At 46.3% G+C, this 20,984-nt stretch overlaps 1 protein-coding gene across 3 annotated transcripts in view; it reads right to left on the reverse strand.

The window, feature by feature from the left end:
* Nucleotides 1-200: 200 nt before the first annotated feature.
* Nucleotides 201-20,984, reverse strand: part of LOC132379315 (semaphorin-4G-like) — a 232,914-nt gene continuing 212,130 nt past the window's right edge. For all 3 annotated transcript variants that reach the window (XR_009507385.1, XR_009507384.1, XR_009507383.1), the window contains one exon: nucleotides 201-8,617. The gene's annotated coding sequence lies outside the window, so the exon portion shown is untranslated. The remainder of the gene's footprint in view (nucleotides 8,618-20,984) is intronic.

Here is a 20,984-nt window from a genome sequence, read left to right on the forward strand (position 1 = left end):
AGCATCTCTGAACGCACAACACGTCGAACATTGAAGTGGATGGGCTACAGCAGCAGAAGACAATTGACATATAATCAGTGGCCACTTCGTTACGTACAGAAGACACCTAATAAATTGGCCACCGAGGTTATACCCGCGAACATGACAGTAACTTGGCTTGTTGTGATGTCACCTCCAATAATGGTACCTCTTGATTTCAATGAAACTTATTCATTTATTGATTTTCCACCAATAATTCACAATTGAATATTATGAAAATATATACTGTATATATAGTTCACTAGCAAATGTTTCTACATTAATATATCTGAGCAGCAGCCAGGACAGTCCATGCCCTGTTGCAGGGAATTAAATCCAAAGTCTTCAAATGAAAATACCACAGGTCGGGTCTCTGCGTGATCAATAAGGGTTTGCGTTTCTGCTGATGTGACAGGCTGGCACTGGGTGAATGGCTTTGCTTCAAGCTGCTGTACCTCGGTGGCACCATGCCAGAAGTCAGTGCAGAAGGGTATGACATCAAGCAAGGAGATCTCCAGACCCCTCCGAGGGTCATGCATGGCATGGAGCTGCTATTGAAAGGAAGGCTTGATCAGAGCAGGAGGGTGCCTGTGAACACCATTTACGCCGTGGCTAGGTCTCTGCACAACACCGATAAACACAAGAGAAAGGCTACTCAAGTCCAATATGATTATATATTTTGCTTGGCAGGCTGGCATGCAATGTATTCCTGTAAGAATGGTAAGAAATCAGACCGTTCGATACTGAGCAAGATCAAACTGCTGAGGTGTAGCCAGGGAGCAACATCTTGGAGTCAGAACTGGAGCCAAAGGCATTACAATAACACGATCCAAATAATTACGTACATACTTCCGAGTAATAAACACAAGAGATTCTGTAGATGCTGGAAATCGAGAACAACACACACACAATGCTGGAGGAACTCAGTGGATCAGGCAGCATCTATGGAAGGAATAAATAGTCAACATTTCAGGCCGGGACCCTTCATCAGGATTGGAGAGGGAGGGGGAGGAAGTCATAATAAGAAGTTGGGGGGGAAAGGAGTACAAACTAGAAGGTGATGGGTGAAGCAAGGTGAGGGGGGAAGGTAGATTGGTGGGGTGGATGAAGTGAGAAGTTGGGAGGTGAGAGGTAGAAAAATAAAGGGCTGAAGAAGAAGGAATCTCGTAGGAGAGGAGAATGGATCTTGGGTGAAAGGGAAGAAGGAAGGTAATGGGCAGGCAAGAAGAAGAGAAGGGGGTAAATGGGAAGCCAGAGGGCAGAATGGAAATAGAAAGGTGAGGAAAGGGTGGAGAAATTACTGGAAGTTCGAGAAATCAATGTTCACGCTGTCAGGTTGGGGGCTACCCTGATGGAATATGAGGTGTTGCTCCTCCAAACTGAGAGAGGGCAGTAGAGAATGGCCATGGACAAACATGTCAGAATGGGACTGGGCAGTGGAATTAAAATAGTTGGCCATCGGTAATTCTATTTGTTGCAGATGGAGCAAAGATGTTTGACAAACCTTCTGAGTAAAAATGGTGACCTAACTTGAGTCTGATGGGGCCTGATAATGTGTGTTGGCTCCAGCTCTACTGTGCGTTCCAATAAATCATTGAGGGTTGGGTTAATCCAGTTTAGTACTTCAGCCAGCTCAGGTTAACTTGCTTAGTGTACTCTCTGCACCTGAGGTAAAGAGAGAAATAGCTTTATTTGTCACACATGCAGTGGTATATACAGTGAAATGATTGTTTGTGTCAAATCAAATCAGCGAGGGTCCTGCCCACAGGTATCACTGCACTTCCAGTGTCAATATACCAAACCCAGAACTTGCCAACCCTAACCTGCACATCTTGGGAATTTGGGAGGAATCAGCCAGAGGAAATGCACATGGTAACGGGGTGAACATCCTTACACGGTGGTAGCCACTGAGTACCGAACTTACAACTGGCACTGTAAAACCTCGTGATAATTAAGATGCTACTGCTCCACCCTCGACTGGGCCAAGTGGGGCTACCATACAGTGGTTGGGATGCCCAGATGCTGTGCTGTACAACTGAGTGACTCTATGAAATGGGCCCTGCATCTTCTCCAGGGGCCTGATAAAGCACAGAGGTGCTAATGTGTGAAGCCTTCCTACAAACGCTAGCACTGCTCTGTTCAACAGCCAGGCCTGTTGAATGCTTTATGCTTTATTATGTTAAATCAGCGGTAAACGAGTGGATTGGAAATTCTGAGACAAACTCAGTAAGGTCCTGTGCCACTCTACCCTAACCTCGATTGAGATGTCGTGGACCAACGCACATACAGGTGCATTATGGATGCCATTGCAAGGAAGTATTGTGTCCAGGTGAGTTCCATACTTTACTGAGCAGGGGATAGCAGGATATACTTCGTACCTGGCCCCTCACATTCACATCAGCCACATCTAGTGTGTCCTTGTTTATATCATGGTTCATTAGCAAGATAAATCATTACCAAGGTGGGCCCTGCAATTGACCCTGCCCCTGAAGCCCATCAACTTTGACAAGGAGATGAGAGAGGATTGATGAGGGTAGGGTAGTGGATGTTGTCTACATGGATTTTAGTAAGGCATATAACAAGGTCTGTCATGGAGGCTAATCCAGGAGATTACGATGTGTGGGGTTCACGGAGAATTGGCTATTTGGATTTAGAACTGGCTTGCACACAAAAGACAGAGGGGAGTGGTTGAAGAGACTTATTCAAACTGGAGGTCTGAAATTAGTGGAGTTCCACAGGGCTGGGACCCCCGTTGTTTGTGATGTATATAAATGACCTGGATGAAAACATGGAGGGGTGGGTTAGTAAATTTGAGGATGATACCAAGATTGGTGGAGTTGTGGATAGTGTAGAAGACTGGCAAAGAATACGGTGCATTGTGGATCAGTTGCAGATATGGGCAGAGAAGTGGCAGATGGCGTTTAGCCTAGATAGATATGAAGTGTGCACCTTGGAAGGGTAAGTGCAAGGAGATAGTTGTTGCTGGGCAGAGAGATCTTGGGGTCCAAGTTCCCAGTTCCATGAAAGTGGCTACACAGGTTGATCAAGTGGTTAGGAAGGCTTACGGAAAGCTTGCTTTTATTAGTCGGGGCATTGAGTTCAAAAGTCAAGAGGCCGTATTGCAACTTTATAAAACTCTGGTTTGGCTCATCTGCAGTATTACATACATTTCTGGTCGCCCCACTATAGGAAGGATGTTGAGGCTTTAGAGAGGGTGCAGAAGAGTTCTGCCAGGATGCTGCCTGGTTTAGAGCTAGATAAACTTGGGCTGTTTTCTCTGGAGCGCCAGAGGCTGAGGGGGGATCTGATAGAGGTTCATAAAATTATGAGAAGCACAGATAGAGTGTTCAGAGAGAATGTTTCCAGGTTTAAATGTCTAATACCAGAGGGCATGCACTGAAGGTGAGAAGGGGTCGGTTCAAAGGGGATGTGAGCTGTATTTTTTTTACACAGAGGGTCGTGGATCCTGGAATGCACTGCCTGGTACAGTGGCAGAGGCAAATGCTATAGAGGGTTTTAAGAGACATTTAGATAGGCATATGGATGTCAGGAAGATGGACGGAGATGGACATGGTGTAGATAGCAGGGATTAGTTTTTTTCTTTTAAAATTTACTTTTTAGCTGGTTCAATTCAAGATTATGGGCCGGGGCCTTTTCCTGTGCTGTACCATTCCATGTTCTACCTTCGTTTAGTGTTTTTTAACTTCAGATTGAACTAATGTAAATTAAATTGAAAGTATTTTTGTCAGTTTAATTGAATTCGAACAAAGAAATATTTCTCTAATAATCTTAAATAGTTTAAATGTTCTGTTTTGAAATGGCTTTGATCACAGACCTTGGGGATGCAGTGAGAAGGCCTTTGAGAGCAGGCTCTGTCAAAACTCCATTAGGACTGTGTGCGCACCGGGGCGCAGAATCCCCTCACTGCCCGCTCCACCCAAGAGGGCAACCAGAACAGTGATATCAACGGTGGGGTTGGGGGGGGGGCAGCTTTCAAAAGGAAAGTGCCCCTGTTGCATGCCCAGTACAATCAGCCAACCTACTGAGCTTTTACAAGAACCAACCCTTGACCCAAACATCACTTCACCTTCCTGTTTGCACTGTTTTAACGTAATTGTACCCTTTAAAAACAAAGCAGATAGAGGTGCTCAGGAAGGTTTTAGAAAGGTGCACAAGAATGGACCATTTGCAAACAAAACGGATCTGGTGTCATTAGCTTCATTAGTATAGCACAGACATCATGGGCTGAAGGGACTTGCTGTACTAGGCTAAGTTCAAGGTTAATCTTTATCAGTGGTACTGGGGATGGGGGACTCTGGCAAGGTCATAAACACTGCCAGTCACTTCCAAACGTTTAGATGCCTACTGGGCCAGTTCACAAGGTCCAAGCACCTACCATGAGATGTTGATCGGGGCCAGATGGGGAGCAGATGGAGGATTCTTGAATGAAGTTTGTGAATTATTTTGGAGTTCTACAATAATAAAACTTCTCTGTTCCAGGCCATGAAAGAGAGAACTTATCTCTGTCCAGGAGGCACAGTGGTACAGAAGATAGAGATGCTGTCTCACAACTCCAACGACCCTGAGCTCGGGTGCTCCCCGTGCGGAGTTTACAAGCTTTCCTTGCGACTGCACGAGTCTCCAGCCATGCACCAAAGAGATGAGGGCTGGTGGGTTGCTTCTGGTGTCTAGGTAAGTAGTGGAATCCGGAGGGTAGAAGGTTTGTGCAGATGGAAGAAGGCAATGCAGTGCTGTACTTCATTAATTTTGTCACCAAAGACTCTGTAGACGTAACCCCGGAGAGCATTCCAACTGGTTACACCACCATCTGGGATGGAGGGGCCCCGGCACCGGATCAGATAAAGGTGGAAATTCATCCAGCTTCATCTTTGGCACCAGCCTCCTCTCTGTCGAAGGCATCTTCAAAAGATAGAGCCTCAGAAAGGTGGGATCCATTGTGTAGGACCCTCCCCACCCAGGACAAGCCCTCTTCTCATTACTACCATCAGGGAGGAGGTACAGGAGCCTGGAGACACGCACTCAACATTTTAAAAACAGCTTCTTCCCTTCCACCATTAGATTTCTGAATAGACCTTGAACCCCGGAAATACATTTCTACTGTAATTTGAACTGATTTATTTTATGTTTTGTACTGAACTGTTGCCACAAAAACACCAAATTTCATGCCATTTGTCAGTGATAGTAAATCTGATTCAGATCCTGGGTGCTTAGTAATCCAGGATCAATAATCCTGGTTGCCTTATTCACAAAGCTGCCTTATCAGTTTAATGGTGGAATGTGTGTGCCCCTACCCTAACCTGGCACACTATCCCAGCTCAGTACACTCTGCGCGATGTTCCCTTATCTGGGAATGCACAGAGCCAAGGTGCCCATAACTCTGAGAGACTAACACAGAGTGAATGTATCCATGACTCTGAGGGACTAACAGAGTGAATGTATCCATGACTCTGAGGGACTAACAGAGTGAAGGTATACACAACTCTGAGGGACTAACACAGAGTGAATGTATCCATGACTCTGAGGGACTAACAGAGTGAAGGTGTACACAACTCTGAGGGACTAACAGAGTGAAGCTATCTATAATTCTGATGGACGTCCTATGCAACCTCCATGATCTTCAAGAAACCTCAACTGTGCACATGAGTTCAGCCAGAGCATAAACAAAATTCCCTAAAAGTGGCATCACAGGTAGATAGGGTTGTAAAGAGGGCTTTTGGTACATTGGCCTTTATAAATCAAAGTATTGAGTATAAGAGTTGGAATGTTATGGTGAGGTTGTATAAGGCATTGGTGAGGCCGAATTTGGAGTATTGTGTGCAGTTTTGGTCATCGAATTACAGGAAGGATATTAATAAGGTTGAAAGAGTGCAGAGAAGGTTTACAAGGATGTTGCCAGGACTTGAGAAACTGAGTTACAGAGAAAGGTTAGGACTTTATTCCCTGGAGCGTAGAAGAATGAGGGGAGATTTGATAGAGGTATATAAAATTATGATGGGTATAGATAGAGTGAATTCAAGCAGACTTTTTCCACTGGGGTTAGGGGAGAAAAAAAACCCAGAGGACATGGCTTAAGGGTGAAGGGGGAAAGTTTAAAGGGAACGTTGGGGGGGGGGCTTCTTCACACAGAGAGTGGTGGGAGTGTGGAATAAGCTGCCAGATGAAGTGGTAAGTGTGGGCTCACTTTTAACATTTAAGAAAAACTTGGGACAGGTACATGGGCGAGAGGTGTATGAAGGGATATGGTCCAGGTGCAGGTCAGTGGGACTAGGCAGAAAAATGGTTCGGCACAGCCAAGAAGGGCCAAAAGGCCTGTTTCTGTGCTGTAATGTTCTATGGTTCTATGGGTGGGGGAAGGTCTGGGCAGACTCTTAAAGAAGCCCATCGACATAGAATAGCTCAGCACATGAACAGATCCTGCTGCCCACCACACTGTGCCACACTAATTAAATCGCCTAATTAAACCCATCCCTTCTGCTTCCACTTTCTCCATATTCATGGGCCTATCTAAATACTTCTTCCACGTTTGCCCCAACCACCACCCCTGGCAGCACAATCCAGCCACCCACCCCCCTCTGCTTATACAAATACAGTATCATTTGCCCCACACATCTCCTTTGAACTTTCCCCTCTCACCTTATAAGCATATTCCTGAGTATTAAACATTAAACAGATCCCCGCTGTTTACTCTACCTATGCTCTGATAATGTTATAAGTTCCTATCAGGTGTCCCCACATCCTCCACTGCTCCAGGGGAAACAACATCTGTGAGTCCAACCTCTCCTCTCTGATCCAGAAAGCATCCCGGTAAACTTCTCCTGACCCCTATCTAAAGCCTGTACATCCTTCTGATGATGGGTCGGCCAGAACTAAATGCAGCATCCCAGGTGTGGCCTAACCAGTGTTTTATAAAGTTGAAACATAACCTCCTAACTCCTGCTGGGCTAATGGAACCAAGCATGCCACACACCCATCCACCTGAGCAGCCACTGTCAGGGAGATATGGGCTTGGGCCCTAGGTTCAGAAACATATTGAAGATTGCAGCCAGTGCCGGCCCCTTGCCCACTATGTTGTGTTGACTTTTTAAGTTACTCTAAGGTTAATCTAACCCTTCCCTCCTATATAGCCCCCATTTTTTTTTGATCATCCATGTATCTAAGAGTTTGTAAATGTCCCTAATGTATCTGCCTGTACCACCAGCCACCCTGGCAGGGTGTTCAACACATCCACCATTCTCTGTGTAAGAAAACTTTCCCCCAACATCGCCCCCTATACTTCTTCCATTCACCTTAAAATGATTGTATTAGCCTTTTCCACCCTGGGAAAAAGTCTCTGACTATCCATTCGATCTATGCCTCTTATCGTCTTGTACACTTCTGTCAAGTTACACCTCATTCTCATTCTCTCCAAAGACAAAACCACTCAGCCTATCCTCGTAAGACATGCTCTCAAATCCAGGCAGCATCCTGGTAAGTCTCCTCTGCACCCTCTCTAAAGCTTCCACATCCTTCCTATAATGAGGTGCCTGGGACTGAAACGATAGCTTCCATTGCTTTTAACTACTTCACAGTGATCTGTGGGCAGGACCTTCTCATAATGAGGCGACCAGAATTAAACACAATATTCCACATGCAGTCTAACCAGGTTTTATTGAGCTGCAACTTCGCCTCACAGCTGTTGAATTCATTTCTCTAAATAACTCTCATGTGTTCAAAGTACACTTATAACTCAAAAGATTACCAGACTAAATGTTGGCCTTTACGAATCCTTCAATTAAAAGATTCAGGCTTTTCATTGTAGATACTGGATGGGAGAAACCATCAACACAGGTGTATGTATCTAAATTTCAACGAACACAATGAATTAATCTCATTGAAACCTATCAAATATTGAAAGGCCAAAAAAGAGTGTATGTAGAGAGGATATTTCCCATACAGGGAGAGCCTAGGACCAGAGGGCACAGACTCAGAATGGAAGGACGCCCCTTTCGAACAGGGATGATGAGGAATTTTTTTGGCCAAAAGGTTGTGAGTTTGTGGAATTCATTGTAACAGATGGTTGTGGAAGTCAGGTCAATTGGTATATTTAAAGCAGAGATTGATAGGTTACATGAAGAAGGCAAGGGAATAGGGTTCAGGGGGATAAAGAATCAGCCATGATAGAATGACAGAGCAGATCCAATGGGCCAAATGGCCTCATTCTGCTCCCGTGCCTTATCGTCTTATTGAATGAAGAAATATGCCACGCAGTGGAGAGGAGGTTGTGTTCTGCTGATATTCACTTGTTCTTGAATTGGAATCCAGCCGCAGCTGGCTCACACTCCCAGGCCGCCGCTGCTGGGACCTCATTTGTATAGACGTGCAAACACAGCAGATAGGACCAGTCCTGAATCGGAGTCCCAAGACGTTCTAGCATCAGTCGCTCGGGACCTGCTTGAATTACCAGCCATGACAAAGCCATCAGCCACCCAAGGGGTCACAGAGTCCAGCTCCACGCCAATGGATTCAGCCAGACAGAAGAATCGATGCCGTTTCAAACACTGGATTCTTTCCTCGCTCAATGTTAGGCTCCACTTCACACCTGAAAGCAGCAACATCAAATGTCAGAACCATCAACACAGCCTATGATTTCGTCATAGGCACAGAAATAGGCCTTTCAGTAACTTTATGTACATGCAATCAGTCTATAACGGTTGGTTCTGTTCATGTATACACAGTACACTGTGTTTTACAGAATTGCTGTTATTGTGTTCATTTTTAACTCTGCTCTTTATGCTTATTGTTTTTCTAATGCTTCATAAATCTAGAGTAACAATCGTTTCATTCTCTTTTATACTTGTGTACTGAAGATAATGATAAATTATCTTGAATTCTTAAATCTTCGGCCCATCGAGTCCTGGACAACAAATCAATGACACTAATCCCATTTTATTGGCACTGGCTCATCCTTTTTGCTCCAAAATAAAGTAAAAACAATATTGAATAAATATGCAAATATTTCCTTATGCTTTTCTTTCTGCATGGTTTGCAGTTCAGGCCTCAGGCATTTTGCACAAAATACTCCCAGCTAATTCCATCAGCTCCTGAATCAAGGCATCTCCTTTATCTCACCGAGTAGACAATACATAGATAAGAAACATACGAAATAGGAGCCCCAGTCAGCCATCTTGTCCATCAAACCTGATCCAGCATTCAACTGATCTGACCATGGTCTCAGCTCTACCCACCTACCCACCTGCCTTTGATGACAGGAGTGAAGGTAGGACCGATTAGAGATAAAGGTGGGAAGATGTGCCTGGAGGCTGTGGAAGTGAGCGAGGTCCTCAATGAATACTTCTCTTTGGTATTCACCAATGAAAGGGAACTTGATGACGGTGAGGACAATATGAGTGAGGTTGATGTTCTGGAGCATATTAGTATAAAGGAGGAGGAGGTGTTGGAGTTGTTAAAATACATTAGGATGGATAAGTCCCCGGGGCCTGTTGAAATGTTCCCCAGGCTGCTCCACGAGGTGAGGGAAGAGATTGCTAAGCCTCTGGCTAGGATCTTTATGTCCTCGTTGTCCACGGGAATGGTACCGGAGGATTGGAGGGAGGCGAATGTTGTCCCCTTGTTCAAAAAAGGTAGTAGGGATAGTCCGGGTAATTATAGACCAGTGAGTCTTACGTCTGTGGTGGGAAAGCTGTTGGAAAAGATTCTTAGAGATAGAATCTATGGGCATTTAGGGAATCATGGGGCATTTAGAGATCAGGGGCAGTCAGTATGGCTTTGTGAAGAGCAGATTGTGTCTAACAAGCCTGATAGAGTTCTTTGAGGAGGTGACCAGGCATATATATAGATGAGGGTAGTGCAGTGGTTGTGATCTACATGGATTTTAGTAAGGCATTTGACAAGGTTCCACACAGTAGGCTTATTCAGAAAGTCAGAAGGCATGGGATCCAGGGAAGTTTGGCCAGGTGGATTCAGAATTGGTTTGCCTGCAGAAAGCAGAGGGTCATGGTGGAGTACATTCGGATTGGAGGGTTGTGACTAGTGGTGTCCCACAAGGATCTGTTCTGGGACCTCTACTTTCCGTGATTTTTATTAATGACCGGATGTGGGGGTAGAAAGGTGGGTTGGCAAGTTTGCAGATGACACAAAGGTTGGTGGTGTTGTGGATAGTGTTGAGGATTGTCGAAGATTGCAGAGAGACATTGATAGGATGCAGAAGTGGGCTGAGAAGTGGCAGATGGAGTTCAACCCGGAGAAGAGTGAGGTGGTACACTTTGGAAGGACAAACTCCAAGGCAGAGTACAAAGTAAATGGCAGGATACTTGTTAGTGTGGAGGAGCAGAGGGATCTGGTGGTACATCCACAGATCCCTGAAAGTTGCCTCACAAGTAGATAGCGTAGTTAAGAAAACTTATGGGGTGTTAGCTTTCATAAGTCGAGGGATAGAGTTTAAGAGACGCGATGTAATGATGCAACTCTATAAAACTCTGGTTAGGCCACACTTGGAGTATTGTGTCCAGTTCTGGTCACCTCACTATAGGAAGGATGTGGAAGCATTGGAAAGGGTACAGAGGAGATTTACCAGGATGCTGCCTGGTTTAGAGAGTATGGATTATGATCAGAGATTAAGGGAGCTAGGGCTTTACTCTTTGAAGAGAAGGAGGATGAGAGGAGACATGATAGAGATGTACAAGATATTAAGAGGAATAGATAGAGTGGACAGCCAGCACCTCTTCCCCAGGGCACCACTGCTCAATACAAGAGGATGTGGCTTTAAGGTAAGGGGAGGGAAGTTCAAGGGGGATATTAGAGGAAGGTTTTTTACTCAGAGAATGGTTGGAATGCACTGCCTAAGTCAGTGTTGGAGGCAGATACGCTGGCGAAATTTAAGAGACTTCTAGACAGATATATGAAGGAATTTAAAGTGGGGGTTATATGGGAGGCAGGGTTTAAGGGTTGGCACAACATTGTGGGCCAAAGGGCCTGTACTGTGCTGTACTATTCTATGTTCTATGTTCTATGTATGTTCCCCCATAACACTTACTTCTCCTGCCTTGCAAACATCTATCTGACTGTGTCTTAAATATATTTAATGAGGTCGCCTCTACTGCTTCCCCAGGCAGAGAATTCCACAAATTGTTTACTCACTGGGTAAAGCAGTTTTTCTTCATCTCCATCTTAAATCTACTCCCCCAAATCTTGAGGCTATGTCCCTTGTTCTAGTCTCAATTACCAGTGCAAACAACTTTACTGCCTCTGTCTTATCCATCCCTTCAACAATTTTATGAGATCTCTTTTCATTCTTCTAAGTTCCAGCAGGCATAGATCCAGACACCTCTCCTCACAATCATTAACCCCTTCATCTCCTGTATTAACCTTATAAGCCTCCTATACACCACCTCCAAAGGAGGTATATATTTCTTTAAGTAAGGAGACTAGAACTGCATGCAATACTCAAGGTGTGGCCCCATCAGTACCTGGAACAGTTGCAGCATAACCTCCCCTGATCTTAAATACAATCCCTCTAGCAATAAAGGCCAAAATTCCATTTACACCTGCAAACCGACATTTAGCAATTCATTCTTAACAATTAGTGAGGGAGTGAAAGATTGGTGGATAGCGAATGTTATTCCACTGTTTACGAGAGGCTCTAAAAATAAACCAGAAAATTCTAGGCTGGTGGGCCTGACATCAGTAGTGGGAAAGTTATTGGAAGGTGTTCTAAGAGACCGGTTATCGAGTATTTGGGTAGATAGCGACTGACCAAGGATAGTCTGCATGGCTTTGTGCGTGATAGATCGCGTCTAACCGAACTTATATAGAGCCGAAAGTTACCAGGAAAGATGATGAAGGAAAGGCAGTGGATGTTGTCTACATGGACTTTAGCAAGCGTTTGACACAGACCCACGTGGGAGGTTGGTCAAGAAGGTTCAGTCACTTGGTGTTCAAGATGAGATAGTTGTTGTAATGTGAGTATTATTAAAAGTAAGTTAATACTAATCGGGAAGCTGTTGGTAGCAAGAGGTGGGATCCGGGGTTGGAGGGGTCTTTACTTCCGTTTTTTTACTCCCAGTATGCATTGTATATTGTTCCTCCACCCAGGCCGCACGAGGTACCTGGAAGCCTCTGTATTGTAAATATCATTTGCCGTCCCAGATAAAGATGTTCTTATGGCCATCAAATTGTTGAGTGGTCTTTTTGTAAGGTGGAATTTACCACATACTTTAGGCGACGAGGTGACCTGGTTTTGAGGACGGGTCGGCCTGTTTCGATCAGGAGCTGTGAGCGGACGAGGAGCCTTGTGTTCGGATGGCTGCGATCTGAAATATCAGTGAGTTCAGGGAGCGGCCGGAGTACGAGGAAAGGTTGGGTCACTTTTTCTGTGCTAATGGAATTACTGAGGAGGCTAAGAAGTGCTCTATTCTCCTGAGTGTGTGCGGGGCAAAGACATACAAGCTGATACGGAACTTAGCTACTCCGCGGAAACCGGGAGAAATCCCGTACGATGAACTGGTCAAGCTCGTCAATTCGAAGCCTTCGGTGACAGTCCACCGATTCAAGTCTCACAGCCACATCCGGAAGCCAGGTCAGTCTGTGTGTGGTTTTGTGGCCGATCTTCGGCAGCTATTGGAGCATTGCGATTTCGGAGCCGTGTTGGATGACATGCTCCGTGATAGATTAGTATGCGGCATTAATAATGACGCCGTACAACGCCACTTGTTGGGGGAAACCCCACCGTTGACTTTCAAGACAGCCCTAGAGATTGCTCAAGGCATGGAGATGGCTGCTAATAATGCCAAGGGTATACAGAAAGGACATGGGGGGGTCGCAGTCGACGGCAGTGCTCCAAGTCAGGAGGGAGACTGGTAAACAAGCAAAGCGGGTGGAATGTTTTCACACTATGCGAATGTTTGTAAATTCAAATATATTGTCTGCCATGCTTGTAGCAAAAAGGGACATTTAGCTAAAAAGTGCAGGGTAAGGTAATTTAAAGGGTAAGGTTAAGCCTGGGCAGGGGAAAGCTCAACAGGCTCAGCCAGCCACACACCACCTAGGAGAAGCAGACGAGGAGGCAGCGTGTGTCTACAACATGTTTGGGGTGGAAACGGATGAGGGACCACCTGAACCATATTATGCCACAGTCGCTGTCCGGGGAAAGAACATTAAGTTCGAGATTGATTCAGGGGCTACTGCATCAGTCATTAGTGAAGAGACCTACAGGAGGACATGGGCATCCAACCTGCCTCCCATCAGGCCATCTAAGCTCCAACCCAGGACCTATACGGGGCAGCTGTTATATGTGGATACTTCAGCCGGGGGCCAGAAGGCTGAAGCCAGGCTGCTGATAGCTAAGAGCAGTGGGCCCGGTCTTTTGGGCTGTGATTGGCTTTGCAAAATCTGGCTCAACTGGCATGAAATTAAGTATGCACACATGACGGAAGAGCGTGAGGTGCCGCGGGCAGACGAAGTCGCTGATGGCAATGTGAGTGACAGACGTAGTCCGGACACATTTGAGAGTGAGCTCGCAGCGCAGCTTGCGGCTCTTCAGCCTATTACAGGAGCAATTGAAGTTACTCCCTTGACACTGAAAGCCAGCACGCCACTTCCAGTACGGCGAAGCAGTGACCCAGCTCTTGTATCACCTGCCCAGTTACAGCAAGGTGCATCTCAGCCTGATGATCCCGCTAACAGGAACCGGCATGTGAAGCCAATCGTAACTGTAGCAAACGGAGCACCCGCAGGCGATGTAAGAACAGAGCCTCCAGGACCACCAGACAAGCATTCAGAAAGCACTCTAAGTGATTTGACAAAGAAAGTAGAATTTTCTGGAGACTGTGGCCCCCTGGGAACCCATATGGTGCCTTTTAACTCTACGCTGAGTGGAAGATTCCTTGGCCGAGTATTTGTGGTATTGAAGAGAACAGCCATTTAAGAAAAGAGAACCTGCTCCAGGAGAATGAATGTATCATCAAAATCAATGACTGTGATTTAACAGACAAGACCTTTGTTCAAGCACTGGAGGTTTTCTGAAACGCATTGTGATTTCCTGCTGTTGAACTCCAGATAGCTCCAAGTTATAACAAGGAACTCTATGAAAAATTTGCAATTGGGTCTATCCTGAGCCACGGTCATGCCGATGGTTCAAAAACCAAAGTTCTTTCTTCAGTGCGTTCCAAGCTAGGTGGCAAACCTGCAGATGCCGTTTATCCCAATAATGCTGAGAATAGCTTGCCACCGATTTCAAAGAAGCTCAGTAGTCCAAAACAGTTAAGGAGCAATGACCACTTAATGCATACCAGGAAAGCATGTCCACCAGTGACTTTGCCAGAGGGAGAGACACTGGCAGAGAGGGCAGAGTCCCCTGAAGAGGATGGACATTTTCACGCGGACACACAGACCCCTCTTGTGTCCCCAACACTAGATCCACCCAAAACATCCTCACCAGCAGTGCCTGCTGGGTCACCGGGGGTAGTGCGTAGATCGCAGCGCCCTCGCAAACCTTTTTAATTGGATAGTTCCTTTGTTGTTAGATTAATGTTGAATTTGCCACTTTTTTTTAGGTGTTTTTGTATTGGTAACCTGTTGCTAACAATACCACTGTTTTTATTTCCCAGTTCTATATTTGGGGAATGTTGGATTTTTAAGGGGGAGAAGTGTTGTAATGTGAGTATTAAGCTGTTGGTAGCAAGAGGCGGGATCCGGGGTTGGCGGGGTGTTTACTTCCGCTCTTTTTACTCCCAGTATGCATTGTACATAGTTCCTCCACCCAGGCCACACGAGGTATCTGGAAGCCTCTGTACTGTAAGTACCATTTGCCATCCCCGTTCTTGAGGCCATCAAATTGTCTTTTTGTGAGGTAGAAGTTACCACAGTAGTAAATAGGATTTGACATTGGCTTTGTGGGAGAAGCGAGAGAGTGGTAGTAGAGGGTTGCCTCTCTGTCTGTGACTAGTGGTGTGCTGCAGGGACTGGTGCTGGGTCCATTGTTGTTTGTCATCTATATCAATGATCTGAATGATAATGTGGTTAACTGGATCAACAAATTTGCAGATAACACCAAGATTGGGGGTGTAGTGGACAGCGAAGAAGACTATCGGAGCTTGCAGAGGGATTTGCATCAGCTGGAAAAATGGCAGATGGAATTTAATACAGACAAGTGTGAGGCTTTGAACTTTGGGAGGACCAGCCAGGGTAGGTCTCACACTCTGACTGGTACTGCACTAAGGAGAGTGGTAGAGCAAAGGGATCAGGGAATACTGGTCTATAATTCTTTGAAAGTGGCGTCATAGGCAGATAGGGTCATAAAGAAAGCTTCTGGCCCTTTGGCCTTCATAAATCAAAGTATTGAGTACAAAAGATGGGATGTTATGTTGAAGTTTTATAAGACATTAGTGAGGCCTATTTGGATTATTGTGTGCAGTTTTGGTCGCCTACCCACATGAAAGATGTAAATAATGTTGAAAGAGTACAGAGAAAGTTTACAAGAATGTTAAACACAAAGTACACTGCAGATGCTGTGGTCAAATCAACATGTACAATCACGTGACTCCTGATGAAGGGTTTCAGCCCGAAACGTCGTTATTACCTCCTCCCATAGATGCTGTCTGGCCTGCTGAGTTCTGCCAGCATTTCGTGTTTTTTTTATTTATTTCCAGCATCTGCAGATTCACTCGTGTTACATACAAACAAGTTGCAGCATCCGTGGAAATGAGCAGTCAGTGTGTCGGGCTGAGACCCTTTGCCAGGCCTGAAGAAGGAGGGGGCAGGGGCCCTATAAAGAAGGTGGGGGGAGGATGGGAAGGAGAAGGCTGGTAGGTGCCAGGTGAAAAACCAGTAAGGGGAAAGATCAAGGGGTGGGGGGGGGGAAGCAGGAAGGAGATAGGCAGGAAAGATGAAGGAATGTAAGGGGAAAACACTATGGGTAGTAGAAGAAGGCAGAGTCATGAGAGGTGATAGGCAGCTAGAAGAGGAGACAGTGAAACTGGGGTGGGGGAAGGGAGAGGGAGGGAATTACCAGAAGTTGGAGAATTCGATGTTCATACCAAGGGGCTGGAGACTACCCAGACGGTATATGAGGTGTTGCTCCTCCAGCCTGAGTTTGGCCTCATCATGGCAGTAGAGGAGGCCATGTATGGACATATCCGAATGGGAATGTGAAGCAGAGTTGAAGTGAGTGGCAACTGGGAGATCCTGTCTGTTGTGGCAGACGGAGCAGAGGTGCTTGATGAAGCGGTCCCCCAATCTGCATCGGGTCTCGCCGATATAGAGGAGGCCGCACTGGGAGCACCGGATGCAATAGATGACCCCAACAGACTCACAAATGAAGTGTTGCCTCACCTGGAAGGACTGTTTGGGGCCTGAAAGGTGGTAAGAGAGGAGGTGTAAGGACAGGTGTAGGGATAAGTACCAGGTGGGAGATCTGTGGGGAGGGACGTGTGGACCAGGCAGTCGTGAAGGGAACGATCCCTGCGAAAAGTGGAGAGGGGTAGAGCCTGCCTCTTCGTGGGTTATGTGGAACAATCAATGGTACTGCTCCCCAACTTTTCCTTCGCTACATCGACGACTACATTGGTGCTGCTTCCTGCACTCATGCTGAGCTCGTCAATTTCATCGACTTTGCCTCTAACTTTCACCCAGCCCTCAGATTCACTTGGTCCATCTCGGACACTTCTCTCCCCCTTTCTTGATCTTTCGGTCTCCATCTCTGGAGACAGACTGTCCACTGACATCTTCTATAAACCCACTGACTTTCATAACTACCACGACTATACCTCTTCCCACCCTGCCACATGCAAAAATGCTATTCCCTATTCCCAGTTCCTCCGTCTCCGCCGCATCTACTCCCAGGATGAGGCTTTCCATTCCAGGACATCTCAAATGTCCTCTTTCTTTAAGAATCATGGTTTCCCTTCTGCCGTCATCAACGATGCCCTCACCTGCATCTCCTCCATTTCCCACACTTCGGCCCTCACCCCATCCTCCCGTCACAACAGGGACAGTGTTCCCCTTGTCCTCACCTACCACCCCACCAGCCTCCGGATCCAGCATATTATCCTCCGCAACTTCCGTCACCTTCAACAGGACCCCACCACTAAGCACATCTTTCCCTCTCTACCCCTCTCTGCTTTTCGCAGGGATCGTTCCCTCCGTGACTGCCTGGTCCACACGTCGCTCCCCACAGATCTCCCACCTGGCACTTATCCCTGCAAGCGTAAGTGCTACACCTGTTCCTATACCTCCTCTCTTACCACCATTTAGGGCCCCAAACAGTCCTTCCAGGTGAGGCAACACTTCACTTGTGAGTCTGTTGGGGTCATCAATTGCATCCAGTGCTCCCAGTGCGGCCTCCTCTACATCGGCGAGACCCGACACACATTGGGCGACCGCTTCGTCGAGCACCTCCGCTCCGTCTGTCACAACAGACGGGATCTCCCGGTTCCCACCCACTTCAACTCTGCTTCACGTTCCCATTCGGATATGTCCACACATGGTCTCCTCTACTGTCATGATGAGGCCAAACTCAGGTTGGAGGAGCAACACCTCATATACCGTCTGGGTGGTCTCCAGCCCCTTGGTATGAACATCAAATTCTCCAAATTCTGGTAATTCCCCCCTGTCCCTTCCCCATCCCAGATTCACTCTGCCTCCTCTTCCAGCTGCCTATCACCTCTCTCATGATTTTGCCTTCTTCTACTACCCATAGTGCTTTTCCCTTACATTCCTTCTTCACCTCTCCAGCCTATCCCCTCCCCCACCCCTTGATCTTTCCCCTGATTGGTTTTTCACCTGCACCTTCCCACCCTCCCCTCACCTTCTTTATAGGGCCCCTGCTCCCTCCTCCTTCAGTCCTGACGAAGGGTCTCGGCCCGAAACATTGACTGTTTGTTGCCACGGATGCTGCCCGACCTGCTGAGTTCCTCCAGTTTGTTTGTACATGTTGATTTGCAAGAATGTTGCTTGTCAGGAACTGAAAGAACTGAGTTATAAAGAAAGACTGAATAGGTTAGGACTTCATTCCTTGAAATGTAAAAGATTGAGGGGAGATTTCATATAACTTTACAAAATTATGAGGGATATAGATAGGGTAGATGCACACGGGCTTTTTCCACTGAGGTTGGGTGGGACCACAATTAGAAGTCATGGTTTAAGGGTGAAAGGTGAAATGTTTAAGGGGAACATGAGGGGAAACTTTTTTCATTCCGAGGTCTGTGAGAGTGTGGAATGAGCTGCCGGCATCAGGGAAGTCTGGATAGGCACAAGGATGGGAGGTCTTTGGTCTGGGTGCAGCTCAGTGGGACTAGGCAGTTTAAACAGCTTGGTTTGGTCTAGCGAGGCCGAAAGGCATGTTTCTGTGCTGTACTTTTCTATGACTCTAAGTTACTCTGTACAACAGCAAACTGCAATCGTTCACCATTCAAATAATAATCTGATCTTCTATTTTTCCTTCCAAAGTGGTGGACCTCTGACCTCATGTTTACCAATGCTCTCATGGAATAAGTATGCTTTGAAGTAGCTTTATGAGCAAATCAAACTGCCAAAAGCATGCAACTTGATTCATGAGTTAAGAGAACCAGCCAGATTAAACTATAATTCCCAATTTTAAAGACACGACTGACTTTCAGATCTGCTTTCCACATCGTCGTTACTTTATGAAGACTAATTAAAAATTTGGATCATTTTACATCAGAGAATAAACCTTTCAGAGGTTGCTAACTTTGTGCTAACATAAAGCAGCTAATAATAAAATTCAACGCGTAGCTTCGAGTGGAAAGCCTTGTTTTTCTTTCAGAGAAAATTCCCTGAAGGGCTCATCAGAAATATTACATTAGAAACCCTAATTCGCAGTCATGATGAGATGAATGGATTTTAAAGTCTAAATTTCTCAGATTTGAATTTTAAAACACACCTAAACAGTCACGTCTTTTCATCGACTTTGAAATGGATCCTAACTTAAGTCCACAGTGTTGTCACTTCTCACGAATTGGAACAGGAACAGGGGAAGCAATCATTAAACTACTCTTTCTGGAGCTTTAGGAGCTGGTTTCATTTCTACTCTGATTATACCTCCCTTACCCGCTGAAGATACTTTTTCAGGATGGAGTCCGATCCACTGCAAACACACCCTTTAGAGTTGTGTCCACAGCCGCTTTAACAGGCAATAAACTGAGGCAGAACATCAGCAGAGGCAAAATGCACACATTACCCTCAAGGTCTGCAACAATGATGGTGACATACTGGTGAAACTGGTAGAGCTACAACATCACGACTGAAAAGACCCAAGATTAATCAAAGCCTTTCCTGTATGTGGGCAATCTATGTGGCCCTGTGTCCACTTGGTTTGCCACGGATTTCTCCCACATCCCAAAGTGACGCAGGCCGGCAAATTAAATGGCCCCAAGTGTGTAGCTGAGTAGTAAAATCTGTGAGAGGTTGATGGTGGGGGTTTGAGTCTGTGAGAGGTTAATGTTGGGGGGGTTTAAATCTGTGAGAGGTTGATGGTGGGGGTTTGAGTCTGTGAGAAGCTGATGTTGGGGGGATTTAAATCTGTGAGAGGTTGACGGTGGGGGTTTGAGTCTGTGAGAGGTTAATGTTGGGGGGGTTTAAATCTGTGAGAGGTTGACGGTGGGCAGGTTTGAATCTGTGAGAGGTTGATGTTGGGGGGGTGTTGAATCAGTGAGAGGTTGATGGTGTGGAGGAGTGTGAAGTTTTGAATCTGAGAGGCTGAGTGGGGTGGGGTCTGACTCTGTGAGAGGTTGATGGTGGGGGGGTTTGAATCTGTGAGAGGTTGATGGTGGAGGAGGGAAATCTGTGAGAGGTTGATGGTGGGGGGTTTGAATCTGTGAGAGGTTGATGGTGGGGGGGGGTTGAATCTATGTGACGTTGATGTTGGGATAATCTGTGAAAGGTTGATGGGGGATTCTGTGAGAGGCTGATGATGGGGGTGTTGAAACTGTGAGACATTGATTGTGGGGGGTTTCAATCTGTGAGACGATGGTGGGGGTGGGAATCTGTGATAGTTTGACGGTGGGGCGGTATTAATCAGTGAGAGGTTGATGGTGGGGGGGGAACTGTAAGAGGTCAATGGTGAGGGGGTTTGAACCTCTGAGAGGTTGATGGTGAGGTGTTGAGTCTGTGAGATGTTTATGGTGGGGTTTGAATCTGTGAGAGGTTGATGGTGGGGGTGGTGTTGAAACTTTGAGAGGTTGATGTTTTGGTGTTTGACTCATGAAAGGTTGTTGGGGCAGTACGAATCTGTGAGTGGTTGATGGTGGGGGTTGATTCTGTGAGGGGTTGATAGTGGGGGGATCTATGAGAGGTTGATGGTGGGGGTGTTTGAAACTGTGAGATGTTTATGGTGGGGTTTGAATCTGTGAGAGGTTGATGATTGGGGGGATCTATGAGAGGTTGATGGTAGGGGTTTGGAATCTGTGAGAGGTTGATGGTGGGGGGATCTATGAGAGGTTGATGGTAGGGGTTTGGAATCTGTGAGAGGTTGATGGTGGGGGGATCTATGAGAGGTTGATGGTGGGGGTGGTGTTGAAACTTTGAGAGGTTGATGGTTTGGTGTTTGACTCATGAAAGGTTGTTGGGGCAGTACGAATCTGTGAGTGGTTGATGGTGGGGGTTGATTCTGTGAGGGGTTGATGGTGGGGGGGGTCTGAATCAGTGAGAGGCTGATGGTGGAGGAGGGAAATCTGTGAGAGGATGATGGTGGGGGGTTTGAATCTGTGAGAGGTTGATGGTGGGGGGGGTTGAATATATGTGACGTTGATGTTGGGATAATCTGTGAAAGGTTGATGGTGGGGGGATCTATGAGAGGTTGATGGTGGGGTTTTTGAATCTGTGAGAGGCTGATGATGGGGTTGTTGAATCTGTGAGACATTGATTGTGGGGTTTTCAATCTGTGAGACGATGGTGGGGGTGGGAATCTGTGATAGTTTGACGGTGGGGCAGTA

Source organism: Hypanus sabinus, chromosome 22 (assembly GCF_030144855.1).
Source record: "Hypanus sabinus isolate sHypSab1 chromosome 22, sHypSab1.hap1, whole genome shotgun sequence".
Taxonomy (NCBI): Eukaryota; Metazoa; Chordata; class Chondrichthyes; order Myliobatiformes; family Dasyatidae; genus Hypanus; species Hypanus sabinus.